The 16,876-nt window shown below is 40.7% G+C and overlaps 1 protein-coding gene across 2 annotated transcripts in view; it reads left to right on the top strand.

The window, feature by feature from the left end:
* Window positions 1-707: 707 nt before the first annotated feature.
* Window positions 708-16,876, top strand: part of wscd2 (WSC domain containing 2) — a 42,823-nt gene continuing 26,654 nt past the window's right edge. The window contains exon 1 of one of the 2 annotated variants that reach the window (XM_038704008.1): window positions 708-824. The gene's annotated coding sequence lies outside the window, so the exon portion shown is untranslated. Of the gene's footprint in view, window positions 825-4,466; window positions 4,986-16,876 lie in introns of those variants that run through there. The other variant, XM_038704007.1, reaches the window with a different exon arrangement.

The following is a 16,876-nucleotide window of genomic DNA, read 5'->3' as shown; positions in this document are numbered from 1 at the left end:
TAATTCATTGTGCCCTTTAAATAATGTAGGATCTATTTTTTGATAGTTTTCAGAGAGACTGCTGAATTATTAATGCCAGCATCCATCACCCGGTTTAATAGAGCACTGCTGCCTCAGTAAATCCTGCTACACCTCGTCCTTCCTCTCGGCCTTCATGATAAACAGACCGGGAACCTGTGTTTTTTCACACCCTCATTTACTATATCTGTATCTGAGACTGTTTCATCACCATTCCTTATACTGCAACCCAGTATGTCATGCTACTGCCATGTGCTATCTGAAAGAGCCCTAATTTTTCAGAGAAAGGAACAGTGCATATCCCTCTGAACAAAACACACTCACAATCACATAGTCCTGGCCCACACAGCTTCACTTATAAGTCAGTGTCGCTGTCTGTCACTGATACTTGATGTACGACTTCCAGTCAGTCACAGCATTACAGTTTATCCAGACTGTCATAATCAACAAACAGAATATGGAATGACAGTGATGTAGTAGTGCAGATAGATACAATCATGATGGAAAAAGCTACACACTTCACCACATGACAAATATTTATTGACCTAAAATGTATCTAGATTTTTGTTGGTGAAGCCGGACCACAGTGCTCTATATGCAGACAGGAAGCTCAGAGGATGTGTCGGCTATGTGTGAAACCTCTGAGCCATCTCGTAAGATGAGTTACTCAAACCGGAGATGAAACTGTTGCTATTGGCAGGCAACTGTCATAAGAGAACACTAGTTAGCAGCAAAACATGTTGAGTTGGAGCAGCATTTTATGGTTTGGTGCTGTGTGTCTTTATCCCTGAGGGGGCAACACCAAGGTAAGAACAAAGAATAACTGCGGCCGTACATCTTCCTTATTGTCAGAAGGAAGTGGAAGAGAAATAGATAATATCTTTAGGGTTTTTTTAGGTTAGGAAAAGGAATTCAGCATGATGTTTTTCAGCAGTAAGATCCTTCCAGTGCCATACAATAAAAATGTTCTTGTAATTGAATCACAGCAAAGTAAAACATTTATGTAACATGTTGAAAACACTAAAAGAAAGAATTGCTCACAACATAAACACTTATGTAACAGCAACTGTTGCCAAAAAGCTGCCTGCGGAGCAGGAAGCAAGTGTTTATTGGTTTGAAGGTCAGACTGAGTGCACAGTGACTACACTTATTGATTGTGTCATTCCTGTGTCAAATCAATGAGAACTATTCCAGAAAGGAATGGTAAGGTTTCAATTCAGCTGTTGATGATTATCACAGTGCAGAAACACGTAGACATGGTGGAGTGACGTCTTTCTACACATGTCAGACTAGGGAGGTTTCACTGTTGACACCACCGAGAAACATTGATCTGTCCCATGGGAGTGTGGCCACCAGGCAGATAATAAATCACTAAGCAGATCGATAAACATGACACGTGATTATAAGCTGACTGACACAAGAATGCAGCACAATCAGCAATATCTCAGTTGATAATTAGTAAAGGAAAACTAAATCAATTTTGTTTGTTGTCCGGCAACAGTTAGCTCCAACTGTATTGATTCAGGCCTGCAAAGTTGGATGGTTATTTTACATTACATTGAACAAGCAACATTAATTGCTTTACAATGTATAATTTGTCTGACTATACAGACCATATATACTGTACCTATACAGGAAATGCGTGTGTGAAGTCTAGAAGTATGTGTAACTCATGTCTGTCCCTGACTAAAGATTTTCCTTGTCAGTTCAAAACATTTGACAATAGTCATTGCACGCTGATGGTAATAATTTAACTATATATTTTTAGTGTACACTGATGTTTTCAAGTGCACTTTACCTGGTCTTTACTTGATCTCATCTGAAAAGAGTCTTAGCACTTCAAAACAGGCCCAATGGCTCTTTGACAATAGTGTTTTTGAAAGCTGTGGGGGTTTTGATTTTGGTTATACAATAGTGTCCATTAAGAAACCTGAAGCTGATTATCAGGAGCAACAATGAAGTTCATGTTGGCTTCTGACGTCAATACGAGGTCTCTGCATGTGATATTGACTGCTAACCTAAAAAGAATATCTTTCATTCTTTTAGCAGTATGTAAGAGTTTGACGTATTTTGTTTTACACCTGTCACATTGCAAAATGTGTGACAAATGAGTATGTGAGAATATGAGACTGTTCAATTTCTTCCCATACTGTAGCTCTAGTAGATTTCTGATGAGACTCTGTTTACAGCTCAGACGCTAGATTGGTCTCTTGGATGAAACCTCCCTTTGAATACAACAGTGGGATTGTGCATAAAATGATCTTTGACAGATTTTGGCTTGAGATACGTGGGAGTAGAAGAGGGAGTTATTTTTCATATTGTGTGCTATCTGTGCTCACAACACCCATTTGTCAGATTGTGACATGAAATAGACCATCAGAAGAACCATTTAACCCAGTCACAATCTGAAAATGGAGTAACATTCTCTCCATCCCCCTTTAATACCGCCACCTACGTATCCTTATGAGAGGGCAGTGATCTTACACAAAGAGCCCATTATTGTTTATTTGCTTCTGTCTTCTGCATCTGAAGGGTAGATAAACCAGTGGCGGTCACACACAGGCCAGTGCATAATGCACTCTATGCAGCGACTGCCGCCTTGTGATGCAGATGTGAAAGGGTTTGACATTATATTGGCTGGCCTGGAGTTTTATCTCTTGCACCACATGATTTACCCACTACGTTTGACCTTTAACAATGCATGCATGTGTGTATACCCTTGAAAATGACATAAAAATGCATCTATCAGCAGCACTCTGCAGTACAGTTAATCTAAACACAAAATCCATTTGCCTTCTTCAAACAGTCTGAGAGTTATAGGATGCTGTTGTTTGGACGCTGTCCCGTCCTGTCTCCCTGATTCAGCATGAGTAATATCACACACTGCACACTGGTGATTTCTAGAGTGGCCCTATAAGTTGGAGTCCGTCGCTGAGTCACCACATAGATGAGAGTAATTGTAGCTGACAGCGCTATGGGCGACAGCAACCAACCCATGAATTGATGATGCTGAAATATGCAGAGTCATCTCTGTTGTGTCAGCACACCATCTCTTAAGGACAGAGCAGCAATAAGCTTGTAATAACTGAGTGGCTTACACAGATGGCTGGTGCTGGAGCTTGAAGGGACGAAGGGAAGAAGTAGGCTTTGACTAACCATACAGGTGAGACAAACTCACAATAGCCTACTCTTTCATTAAAACTTCATCTTTTTGTTTGACGTCCCAGTTTCCAAAAACACACACCAGCCAGTTGGAATGGAGACTCTAAACTCCCTGTAGGCTATCCATCTGTGTTCTTATGTGCGCTCTGCTTGCATGTGAATGTCTATTTGTGTACATGCCCTTTAAAGATCTGTGTAATGCAGTGCTCTAAGCCATTGATTTAACAGTCGTGACTGTCAGGGACAGAACGATAAAACTGATTGAAGCGCGCAGTTTACACCCAAGGAGATTTGCAATTAAACAGAATGGATGATCACCCCAATCTGACACTAGAAATTCCGCATGCCACAGGGACACACACACACAGCAGCAGCTGAACATCTGGAGGTGGGTTTGAGAGGGGTGAAGCAGAAACGGAAATCAGGATTAAAATCAGAATGCAGAGCAAGCAAAAACACTCTCAGTGTTAATCAAAACGTGCCAGTGGTGTTTTACTGTATGTCTGTGTGTAATGTTTAGCTCATGGAGACGAAGAAAAGGGTGAATTTGTATCCATGTATTAATTTCTGTGCAATTCTCTCACAGCTCTTGGATTCATGCAGTCATGGAAAGCTTTGGATATTTTACATACACATATAATCCCAAATAGATTAAATTCACATAATTGACCCTGCTGGACAAAGATAACCTAGTATTACATTGATCCTATATTGACCCAAATTGAGTCAATTTTGGGTGAAAGATTTTTAGTGTGTATAAGTGTGATAAGACATAAATAAAATAACATTTCAGAAATTAAACTAAAAACTAGGACCAAACTAGATTTAATTATATACATGATAGTACATGATAATATTCTGTCCATGGTTAGTGTATTGTCTTGACAGGGTGCCTCATGAGATGTAAATGCTGGAGCCTTTTCTCTACCCAGACCAACATTTGCACAACCAGGGCCCAGCTGCACTTCAAACTAACTGTTGCTACAATTATTAATATCACTGTTATTTCTGCAGTATACATGTTTTTTTTTTTTTGTCCATCGCTTGTTGTCACTGCAATCCAGCAGAGGGCCATATACACTGATAAGACTTTCGTTTCAAATCAACAGTATGTGAGTGCTTTAGACTTTGTGGCGATTTGTAGCTTAAATTGGCTTATCAGCAGGGAGTGTGTCACCGCGCCAAACCTGTGCTGCTTGGCCCAAAAAAGCAGAGCGGAGTGCGGCGGACACTGCGCCTCTGTGAGCTCTGCTGTGTCTCTTTAAGTACAGCAGGCAGTGCTGTTGGTCCGTGTGGGAGCGCAGGGCGCACGGTGCGGCGCTGCCTCTCCGCAGCGTCAAACAGTGTCTTCCTTCACATCGGACAGACGACAGAACAGACAGGTCGACCCACCGCCTGCATCACATCCACGCTTTGACCTGAACAGCTGACTGGAGCGAGTGAAGCGAAGAGGGGCTGATGTAGACTTAGGAGAGCCTACAGGGCCATTTACGTTACTCCCTCCTTCTCCGACTGTAAGCTGGAAGTGCGCAGCGGTTTATATGCGGTACAGTATATTATTGAACAGCACTGAGAGACACGAGCTAATTAGATTGATAAAATAACAGTAGCTGCCTGCGGCTGAAAGCACAGTAAAAAAAAAAACGCTGGTTATGAGAGAGCACGCTGCTGTTCATATCTGCCTGAATGGCCGTGGAGATGAAACATGCCTGAGCATGAGAGATGACCAACCTCAGGCTGAGTTTCGTCCTGTGAACTGCAACATCTAACCATCTGCTGAAGCCTTCTCTTGACTCGTGTTTAAGGTAAGGTGAAGTTACATTTGATCTGATAACAACCCAGAGGGAAACGTTTACTGTAGCAGCTCAGAATCAGTCCTGTAAGACGTGCACAGAGTATTTGTGGTGTTGTAGAAGTCACTAGTCGAGGCACATTGGTATGAACACAGCTGGTTAACACCCCTGAAGTAGACCCACAAACCAAGAAATCCGTTTCCTAGTTTTCAATACGAATAAAGAAGCTGCCACTTGTTAAAGGAAAGACTGTACAGTATAGCTGCAGAAGGCTTTGTCTATTTAAAGGCCATATGTTTTGATTAGACTGAGCCTCAGGCGATAAAAATACCTGAGTGAAGTAGAGAGGTAGTGCCTTAATCGGCCTTGTCTTGTTTCTATTCACTGCACTGTAAAATCCAATGTATTCTTCTATTAATTTGACTCCTACAGTAATGGTAATCCAGTTCAGAGGTCTTAATAATATTTTTATCTGTAATATCTGCACCTGTGGTGTTTGTATGCTGTTGTGTGACAGACTGTAAGGTGTCCCTGCTCTCTACTCAGTACATTATCATGCTCAGTGGGCAGTAAAGATGCATTAGACTCTAACCAGGTTCATGGTTGGTGGCTCACAGACTGAATCATTTTCCCAGAAGTGTGAAGTCGGTGGACTTTAATTAGAGCACTTGTGCTAATTTTTAACCAGAGCTACAAATCAGACTCATGAAACAGGCAGAAGCTAACCTGCATTTTCTCCCCTCATTTGCTTCTTTAGTTTAACTACTAGATTTTCAACTCTAGCATGTACAAAACATGTTCTCTGAGCTCATTCATGTATTAATGTTTTAGACCAAGAGTCCAGCTACTCTGTCTGACATAGTGTTTTTCTTTTTGGCACTTAGTTTCAATATGTTACTATGGTCTCTGAGATAATATAAATGGCATATTTCACAATTTATTTGCCATTTTATAGGGTAAAAAAAGAATCGAGAACATAATATGCAGAATAATAATGAAAATCATCTTACACTATTTATCCTCAGCTGTGCAAGGGTATTACGAGAAAACTCCTTATGATTTTAATGAAATTATGCAAATTAAGCAGCCTCTTCTCCCCCTCATTGTTTCTGATGACCTGGGTGTACTGTAGATCATTGTATTGAACCAACTGCTCAGTGAGAAGTGTAAAAGTAGAGGAAGAAGAACATAATGGTTGTTAGGATTGATCACAATGCTGTTAAAATCAATTTATGAATGGCACTAATTGCTCATGCTGCTGCTGGTTCAGCACTTGGAATGACTAAAGACTGATAAATAAAAAGCAGAGCATGACAGACCTCTAGTTATGGCAGTGGGAGCACTCGTTTCATAGCTCCGGAATCTAACCAAGCAGAACTGATCAATACCACGAACGGCACTGTAAAATAGAAAATAGAAGCTCCCCTTCCCCGTAATTCATAAAAAGGGGTGGTGATGGGGCAGTAGATAAGACATATGCCTTTGGTGTGAGAGACCCGGGTTCAGATCCCCACTGTGACACATCCACCATTGTGTCCCTGAGCAAGACACTTAGCCCCTAGTTGCTCCAGAGTTGTGCGACCTCTGATAAATAGCAACTGTAAGTTACTTTGGATAAAAGCTTCAGGTAAATGTAACTCTTATTTAACCCTCTGGTAATGTCAGTTTCTACCATATTATATCATAATGTGCTTTCAGCTGTTCACACTCATTTAGAAAATAAAATCACATAGATTTTATTGTTGCTAACATCAGCTGTCCTGTCCTATGAACTCAGTCCTGCCTGATGCAGAAGTGAGGAGACGTGAGAGAACTATGGCAACAACTGAAATTCGTCTTTGTGCACTCGAGAATAGGAGGTGCTGTTCCCACTGCTGCTGCTGATTTAATGAATAATCAGAATCAAAATCGCAGCAGTTTGTCCCTCTGGAATTTAAGTGGAGCATCGGCCATCAGCCTTTACGATTGCGCCGTGAAGACTGAATCCTGAAAGACAGAAATGCTTTGTGTAAATTTGATGTTGAACTTTCCACACACACGTTTGGCTGTGGCTGCAGAGGACAACTTCAAAGGTGCTCAGATTTGAAGGCCTTTGTGTAGAGACGGGGTGGCCGCAGTGAAGGCTTTGAATTCCTCCAGAGCTTATCTCTTCATCCTCTTGGTGTCCTCTTAGGGACGTGCCATGGATCATATCCAGTGGCCGCAGGCTTTGAAGATCGGCAGAGGAACTGACAGTGAAATAACAGTGGCACAGTGCGAGCTGTGTGTAGGTTGGGTGGTGAACTTACTCCTGAAACATCCCCATCAAGAAAGAATGTCAAGATCTTCATTAGACAGAAATAGCTTGGCATGAAATACTTCTTCGCCAAAGACGTGCTGAACATTTCAGTGTTTCCAGTATCTGACGTTCAAAAGCAGAATAGTAGTTTCACACTTCTTCTCACTTTTATTGGTGTGAATACACAACATAAAGGGAATGTCTTAATTCATTATATTTTGCAATAGCTTATTTCCCCTTTCCTCGAAATAAAATATGATATTAGAGAGAGGATCATCTTTAAAACCGTGTTCCGGTTACACAGATCCAAGGAGTGGGTCAGCCTCGCTGCATGCACATCTCAGCCAGATTTTCAGCTTATAGGAGGATTATTCACAGCACCAGACCTCTTTCGTAAGACGTATCCAGATAATCACTGCCTAAACAGGTGGCAGGTAGACATCAGACAGAGCTGGGAAAACCCAAAACCTAAACTTTGACTCAAGTCTCTGGGTTTTATTGAAAGACTCAAACTAAAGTGGGACCAAAACAAACCAATAATCTTGAAAAGAAATTTCAGACAACACAGCCAACGAAATATATTGTATTAAAGTCCATCTAGTGTGTAAACCAAATGTCAGGTATTAAGTTTTAGTCATACTGTACTTTTCTTCCTAATGGGCAGTATGTCAAGAACACTTTTCAGACTTCAAGGAATGAAGGAAAGCTAAATAGCTAATTATATTTTTGACCTGCTGTTCAGGCTTTTCTCTCAGACAGAGACAGGTACCCTGCTGAGGGTATGGATGTTTTTTAATCCAACAAAGGCTAATATGAGGGAGAGATGTGTGTGTGTGTGTGTGTGTGTGTGTGTGTGTGTGTGTGTGTGTGTGTGTGTGTGTGTATCTAGAGTCAGAGTGTTTGTGTGTTTCCATCTTGTCCATTTCCGAACATGCTGGGGTGCAAATGCAAGTGTGTTTTCCATTATTTTTTATATCAACATTGGGTGAGAGAACATAACTATTATGGTGCAACAAAATATCTGTTGCTGACTAATGTCTTAAATCAGTGCAGGCCTTTGGAAACCAAAAATAATCCCCACGTAAACTGAATTAACTGGAAATGAAGAGCCAAGTTGAATTTCATTGAAACAACATTATCTAGAACCTAAACTGCATTTTATTTTTTATTACTCTCAAGGTAATAATGCAAATGTAAATGCAAGTTGCATTTTGAGTTTTCACAAGCCTGAATCTTGATCACTTGGCTAGATATATTCCATATTTCCCCCCCACTTTGAGAACCACTGTTAAATCACCTCATTTTATATATAATTACTGTAATCAAACAGCAGCATGTTTATTTTTTTAAATATATCATTTACAGTTTTAGAAAAAAATTCCTACAAGACTTTGTCCCCAAATGTGGATTATCATAATATTTACCGCTTATCAGGAGGTCAGTCGGGGACTCGGGGATGCAGCATCAACTCTGGCTCCCCTCTGTCTGACCCAGAGTCTCCGTTTGCCCTCTGCACCGTCAGACTGTCTCACACTGACTGACTCAAACGTCCAACACTTACCGCTCAGGGGAGGTACAGGCTTGACATCATGTGTGTGTCAGAGAGAATGAAGAGAGGGGAAGACAGTGCGAGAGCAATTGAGAAAATGAAAAAACATGAGGAGCAGACCATAAGGAGAAAACAGTGAATATAATAGCCACATTCTCTGTGGTCCATGGCCGACCTTGAGATGGTGCCAGTCGCCGAGATTAGCACATCACCACTGTAATAGCTCACCTCGAGTAGCAGACCTCCTTGTCCTTTCTTCAACTCGATCCCTGCTTCACAAAAAGGCCTTTGTTGGTGTCAAACTGCTGGGCTCTGTTTTCTGAACCTGCTGCACCAACAGAGCAACAGCCGAGCCTTTAAATAGAGAAATTTAGTTTACCACACTTTTAGGAAACTGGAGGACACAAATGGTCTGAGTGCTGCCTGTGTGTTAGTCTGGGAAGCATTTATCTTTGGGTCATGCTGGACCTCAAACTAAAGCACCATTTATACTCCTAAATAAATGTACGCAGGATAAGCGGTTGACGATGGATTGATGGATGGATGTATAAATTCCCACTATGAAGCTGTATATAGCTGCTAATAGGTGAAAGAAAACAGAATAATGTAGGAATAAAGATAACAAGTCATAATTTGTTTCCTCTGATTTTAATTATGTTGACAGCAAACATATAAATAAGTCTTTTTTAAGCTCTATTAGGTCGATAAAGTAGACATTATATCCATATTAGTGAGCAGGCCTGTGGTGTTTTCTGAGCTTCGAGAACATCACTTCAAGCTGTGTTAGTTGATCTGTGAAAACACATCCATCATCATCCAGACTGCACGGTGAAGAATTAGACAGGCTTTTTTCTTTAAAGAGGATGTCAAGAGATTTTGATAAGCCCTGTCCTAACAATACTGCAATACAGCAGCAGGAGCCCCTGTGTGAGACAGAATCAGAAAGAGTAGAGCCCCCTCTGGGTATGTCAGCCTGTGCAGTCAGTGTCAGCCGCAGCTTCAGATCTCCTTTCAGCGTGCTGGGCCCTAATTGAGCTCTCACACTTGCTTGAGAAATTTGTCAAGTTGCTGTGAAATGAACTACTTGGCCAAATCAAGATGTGCATCCCTTGATTCCTCCCCAAACTACCCCTCTACGGCTGTGATTATCATGGAGTAACAGGATGTTCAAGCTTTTAAACGGATAAACTACTTTTGCTTATTTCCTGTTGGGAATATGCCATTAAAGGGTAAATAGTAGCAAATTCTCATGATAGTTTTGTGCTCAGTAATTGCATCTACTGGGATTTCATCTGAAAGATGTGCAACAGTAACCAACCTTCGCCTATTTATACACACTTAAGTAAGGGCTTATTATTTTTACACGCAGCCTTACATGTTGTTCCATTAATTTCCTGCAGCAAGCAGGATGAGCGCCTAAGCCTATCCCCCTTATCAGCTGCTTTTCTGAATCTGGCAGTAAGCAGAACACACATATGAGCTCCTCTGTAGCGCTAATATTCTCCATCTGTCAGTTGAGCCGCCCAGGTTGGCCGTGATGTTAGGAACTATCACATGCAGTAAATGAAGCACGCCTGGTCAGCCACGAGCCCATTGCCACGCCTTGTCAACCCTCATCACCTCCGCTCTCTCTGTGACTGTGCAGATGTCTTTCCCAGGTTGCTTGAGGGTGAGATGACTCAGCTCGAGCTCCCGCTCAGCGCTTCACTGACTCCCGGGTTCAGCCCTCTCCTCAGTCAACCGCGGCAACTTAAACACGCTGAACCGTTGAGGCTTAAACACAGGCTGCATTATTTGCTGTTTTAAACTCTCAACCTCTTTTTTTTGTCTGACTACAGCACTGTCAGATGGGCTCAAGCATCCGATCATAAGATGGGACGGCTTCATGGAATTCCGTCTCATTGAGATTAAGATCTCTTCTCCAAGAGAGACCTGAGAGCAAGAAACGTTCACTTGAATTGTTCAATAATGTTTCACCACAAAGAAATCCAGAAAGGCTATGCGGATCTGTAAAAGAGATTGCGGGGTCATTGATGATTAAGGCTTTTCTCTTAAGTTTGCATTCATTTCATTCAGCAGAAGATGAACATTTCAGTGATTTATTTATTACTTACAGCTGTTTATTTCTGCTTTTCTGCTTATTTGCTTGTGATGCTGAGGTGTTGCAACTGACTGGTTGCTGGAAGGATTGTCATAGCTGGAAGGTTCCTACTAACTGTGATAACAACTATACTAAAGATCAATCAGCAGCGAAGATAAACATTGAGTTTTGTGAATTCTGTGCAAACTGAAGCTTAAACGGCCAGCTCACCCAATTCACAAAAATACTGTGATCTATCCATGCAGATAGTTTTAGTTTTATCCACTCGAATATAACAGAGGGAAATTTCTTTTTGGCACTCAACAGTATTGAAAAAGTCAGCATGTTGTTCCATAAATAATGTCCCAGTTACTCAGGAAAATCCACAGAGCTCACTGAGAAATGTTTTTTGAAACTACTTTCCACTGAAGAAAGAGTCCATTTCAGCTTCAGAGGCAGAAATTCAAAACCTGGGCCCATAAAATCAAAACTATCTGCATGGCAAAGTGCCACTAGAGGAAAAAATATGTTTTTGGGACAGAAGTGCAAGTATTATTTTATGAAAACAATTGAGCACCTCACTGTCATCTGGCTTGGTTATTTCAGAGGTTTCTGTTTCTGTATCTCTCCCTCACACACACAGAGTTGTAAACATTCACACACGCAGCCCTCTTCTTTCTTCCATTGCTTCAGAGATGTTGTCCATGTTGCATCAGAGCAACAGTGAAACACCACTGCATGGTCGTCATATTTTATTCATTGTAGGAGAGGCTGCATCACTGAGGTTCTCTTCTTCGTGCGAACTCAAAGCAGGCAGCTGTCAGAAAGCCTGAATCCCCAGATACTTTGCCCATTTCTGCTTCCACACCCACACCCTCATTGCATACCGCAGTGCTCCACTCTATACACATAAGCTTTCCCTCATCGAAGAAGTGACTCTTTCTCAATTTCCTTTTGATTTTAGGTATATGTGATGTCATGATGACAACAGTTTTGTATGGCTGGAGTCGTATTAGAGATCAAAACATTTCTCTTGAACCCTGCGCCCTGTGTGTGCATTAACAACAATTGTATTTACAATGGCTACCGATACTAGATTTTGTCCACTTTTTGTCCAAGTCGCTGAAAAACAAACAAACAAACAAACAAACATAGGCTAAAATAAAAGTGAGTCAAGTGAGAATATAAAAGGGAATGTATAAAATATTATTGATTAAGAAATACATAAAAGAAAATAAGATCCAAATGGCATACCCTTATGTTCTCTTAAATAGTTATAAAGAACGAATGCCTATACATATACAGAGCCCATCATCATAACCTCATTGTAGAATCAAGCTGTACTCTCATTACTTCAAGATTTGGCTTAAACATACATTAAAGTCACTTGTTTTTGTCCAGAATTAAAGAGGTCATATTATGCTTTTTGCCTTTCCTTTATTGTGTTATATTGTTTTTGCGCATGTAATAGGTTGCCAAGTGGAAAATCCCAAAGGGAGTTACCATCTCCCGCAAAAATCACTGCTGTTGAACTACCTGAAAACAGCTTGACTGTAGCCCAGCCTTTACTTCTATAACCTATATGCGTCACTTTGTAACACGCGCCATAATGCTCACCTAGAAGCTAGTGTGGGATGCCCACAACATTTAAGTACGCTTTAATAGTTGTTAATTATATTTAAAATTAACAAGGCAATGTAACTTTACCGAGTGTTCAAGTGCAGCATTGTAGGGTGAAGATAACCCAAAGCTGTAGTGTTATACCCGGTGGGAAAGCTAGTTAGAAAAATACCACTCGTGTTTTGCTTCAGTCTCCAGGTTGTGAAGCTGGTTCAGGTTGTTCTGCACAAATGGCTATAGCGAAGCCACGGTAACCATCTGAAGTGGCTTTGTTTTGGACACTACTTTGCTTGTCGCATGTACAACTCCCAACAATGATCAAATATAAATGAGATGCTTCACTTGGTAGCTAAAATGCTAGCTGAAAATGTGCATAATGACCACTTTTAAATACATGTGCATTTTAGAAGTACATTAAGTTGCAAATAGAACAGTACCGTCACGAATGGTGTAGTAGTTGAAGGTTTAGGACCCAAATGCAGGACACAAGGCTGACAGATACAGTTCAATGATATTTATTCACGGCTAAACCAAGAGTGAGCACACTTACAAGTAGAGTGGCTGAGTCCAAAGTAAGCAAGGTGAAATAATCCAAAAGAACAGAGTTATCCAACAGAAATAATCCAATGGGTTATAGATCCAGGAAAGCACAGAACAGAGCAAAACTACACATGACATGAGGCAGAGCAACAAACAAGCTACAACGACAAGACACAGACTGAGGAAAACACAGGCAACACATACACAGGGTTAACGAGCAGGAAGGGGATACACAGGTGAGAGACATGGTGGATTAATCAAGCAAACAGGCAGGCAGGGAGAGAGCAGGAGAAACAGACAGAACCAAACCTAAATGCAGAATACAAACTGAATATAATAAGGCAAACTAAATACAACAGGAAACAAGCCATCAAGACTGAACACAGGTTACGAAACACAGACCATGTCAAAATAAGACTGAACAGACTGAATGAAACAGAACACAGGATAGATCTAAACGGGAACAATGAACTAGAGAACATCTAAGAACTAGGACTCAGAACTTAAACACAGAACCAGGATTACACACTAAGCCATAAACTAAAGACACAGGACTAAGAACCAAGACATGAAAGAAGGAACAAGAGAACTGGTAGTTACTGAAATAAGCTGATATCCAAATAAACATAAGAATAAACAAGACGGAACAGAAGAGAGGACGCTGATATAAAACCGAAACTTCAAAACAAAGACAAAAATCAAGAACCAGACAGAAACAAGAATGAAAATACAGCACACAGAGAACTCAGGGCAGGATCGTGCCAAGTACAGACTTTAACATGTTAATTTACCCAGTTATGGAATTGTCCTTTTATATGGAGGTGATGGGACCAACAATTAGGACATGAGGACATTAACAACAACAACAACAACAACAACAGTTGGCTAAAAATAGGACGTATGAGCAACAAGGCCTCTAATGACGTTCATATTTAATTGGACAGGATATGCTGACAACAGGCCTCTGGTGCTGCTCGACCTTTACAGGCAGATTTGCGTGATGCTGAAAAAGGCCCACGCTTCAGTACACATTTTGCAGGGCATGCTTACAGAGCACCCTACCACATACACACTTCATGTTCTTCAGATGAATGCACCCAGACCACTGCACCGTGCGTGATCGTGCACATTGAACAACTCATGGGAAACAGCTAAATAGCTTGTACACAACAACACTCAGAGTGACAAACGAGCTGCCTGTTCTCATGCTATCCTTTCAGTCAGTTTATTAAAAGGAACATGACGTCAGAAAGTGTCTCTGATGATGTTCAGTGCAATTCAGATTCCCTTCAGTTAATGTTAATTTCCCAAACACCTCCACAAGCACGGGTGTCAAATACTTTTTCTGCTGTGATACATAGGTGGTGAAAACCATATAGACATATAGCATACTAATAGCAAGAGAGTCTTTTTCCTGTGGAGAAAAGATTTCTATCATGACACATGTTTTGGCTGCATTATACTCTGTTTCTTATCTTGAATATTTACATTTTATGCTACTTAATGCTTCTACTCCACCACATTTCATATTCTATTCTACAACAGTTACCTTATGCATCTTATGCACTTTTATAGATCAAACTGTACGCAACAGAATGTAGTTAAAAGTAGATCTACGAAACCCAGCTGCCTTTAAATGTTACTTACACTTTAATCAATCAATAGTACTAATGGAAGAACATGATTTATATGATAATTTAATGCATGTATGATACATCTTTTTGTCAATACCTCTGTAATTTTAATACCTTGGCCAGAATTGAACTAGGGACGTGGCAGTTGTATAGTAGCTGTCTTTGAAGACCAAGAAAAGTAGATTTTTTCCACACACATTCAGTATCAAGTGGATACTGTTTGTCCGTTTTTCTGGAAAATTCTAAATACTTGACTGTTTTACTGAATACCTGCTGTTAACTTTGCTTCGTGCTGAGAGAGCAGCTTGTATTGTCTGTAGTGATCCCAGCATGTGGCGCTGTGTACAGGATCACCCCTTTACTCCAGACAGCATCTTTAGTTGCCTAATCTAATCCTCTCTTTTCTCAGCTTTGTATGTGCAGATTGATCGGGCTTTTTATGGATACACATTGGTTAAAATTGTAAAATGTCACATTTGTTTACAGTGAGCTGAAAAATTCAATGGATCAACAGGGCAAAGGGCAAGTGCAAAGATTTATTTAGCTGAAAATGGATTCAGCTGTGTAGCATTAGCCTATGAGACAGCACTGTGGTTTTCTAAAAGGAAAAAGAGGACTTTAGCAAATGCTAAGGGAGATTTTTGTCAATACTGATCACTTCAGACTCAACCAGTCTCAACCTGGCACCATCTCATTTCACCCCGACTGTCTTCAGCGCCTCTGAAGCACACATTTACTGTAATGGTCGGTGCCTTTGGAAAAGTAATTTCAGACTGAATTCATTACATTGCTTTAAAAACAAATCCAAAATGATCTTTTCATTTCTCTCTCATCACAGCAGGTCAGAGGGAAGGGTTAGCTGCAGAAAAACAGTGTTGGAGGATTCAGCTTCTTGCTTAAGGACACTTCAGCAGAGTGGGTGCTCGTTGACACAGGAGGTTTAATGTGCGTCCTACAGTGGAGGGTCTGTCTCCCCTCTCACGGCACTGCTGAGCACTCGGCTGTTTTTCTGTTCTTACTCTGTCCAACAGAGAAGAATCTGTGTGATACAGAAGGACAGTTGTGTCTTCCTCGATGAATAAGTTTCCCCACTCAGTCTACATGATTGATATAGTACTGTAAGACACTGCTGTATTTGTTTTGGTGTTCTCCAAAAAATTTGAGTAAAAGCTGCTCTTATCAATACTGTATGTCAACGATGGATCAAATGACTATGTAATGTAAGAGGGGTCGTTAGTAGTGATAAACCTACAATGAATTATCTGCAGCTGTTTTGGTTGTATACCTCGCAAATGTACCATTTTGTTGACTGTCACTGTTCACTCATTACTGATTTCCAGTCACAGCAGGCTGCTGTTTCCAGAGAAAAAGCTCTAAAACTCATTGTACACCACCTGCTCAACACCAAACAGCAGACAGACAAAGTTAGCAACTAGCTGGTGAGCACAGTGGAGCATTTAGCAGCTAAAGAGACAGATATATCCCTCAGGGGTTGGTGGAGACCAAAAACAGAAAGAGAGTGAATATTCGACGTGCATCCACCAGCTGACCAGAAACACGACACCAAATGTATGAGAATGTTTCTCTGTAAATGCTGCGTGCTTAAATGAGCAACTTTTTGCGAACAGTTTTGGCATAACAACTTTAAAGGTGATGGTTATTTCCACTTACCTTAAATCCGTTTAAGGAATAGTTCAACATTTTGGTAAATATGCTTTTTCGATTTCTTTCAGGGAGGGAGATGAGAAGATAAATATTAATCTGATGCCTGTGAGTTAAGTTCACAGCTGGAAGACGTGGTTAGCTTAGTTTAGCATAAAGACTGGAGCCGTGGGGAAAGCTGGCCCGACTTTCGTCATACATAAACTACCAAAACCTCAAATATTTACTAATTAAAATTTTGTATCTCATTGGTTGGATCTGTACAGAAACAGGAATGTATATTTATGGTTTTAGGGGAAAGTTACATGCAACAACTAATTGGCTGAGGATTTAAACCCTGTCTGGTACACCTCCTGTCCATGTCCCAATGATGAGTGGTACAGGAAACAGGAAGAGGAAACATTGCCAAAGAACGTAGTCCAGGCAGAAATTACATTTTTCCTCAAAACGCAATTGGCAAAATAAAGTAGAAGTATATAAAAATAATTACCAGGAGACAGGCATGGGTAAAGGTGGCCACAAATATCCATGGTTGTGTGT

This window comes from Micropterus salmoides, unplaced genomic scaffold (assembly GCF_014851395.1).
Source record: "Micropterus salmoides isolate LMB-PRFRI ecotype aquatic unplaced genomic scaffold, ASM1485139v1 Ms_hic_scaffold_7, whole genome shotgun sequence".
Classification (NCBI taxonomy): Eukaryota; Metazoa; Chordata; class Actinopteri; order Centrarchiformes; family Centrarchidae; genus Micropterus; species Micropterus salmoides.
This window is presented reverse-complemented; position numbering and strand designations above follow the sequence as displayed.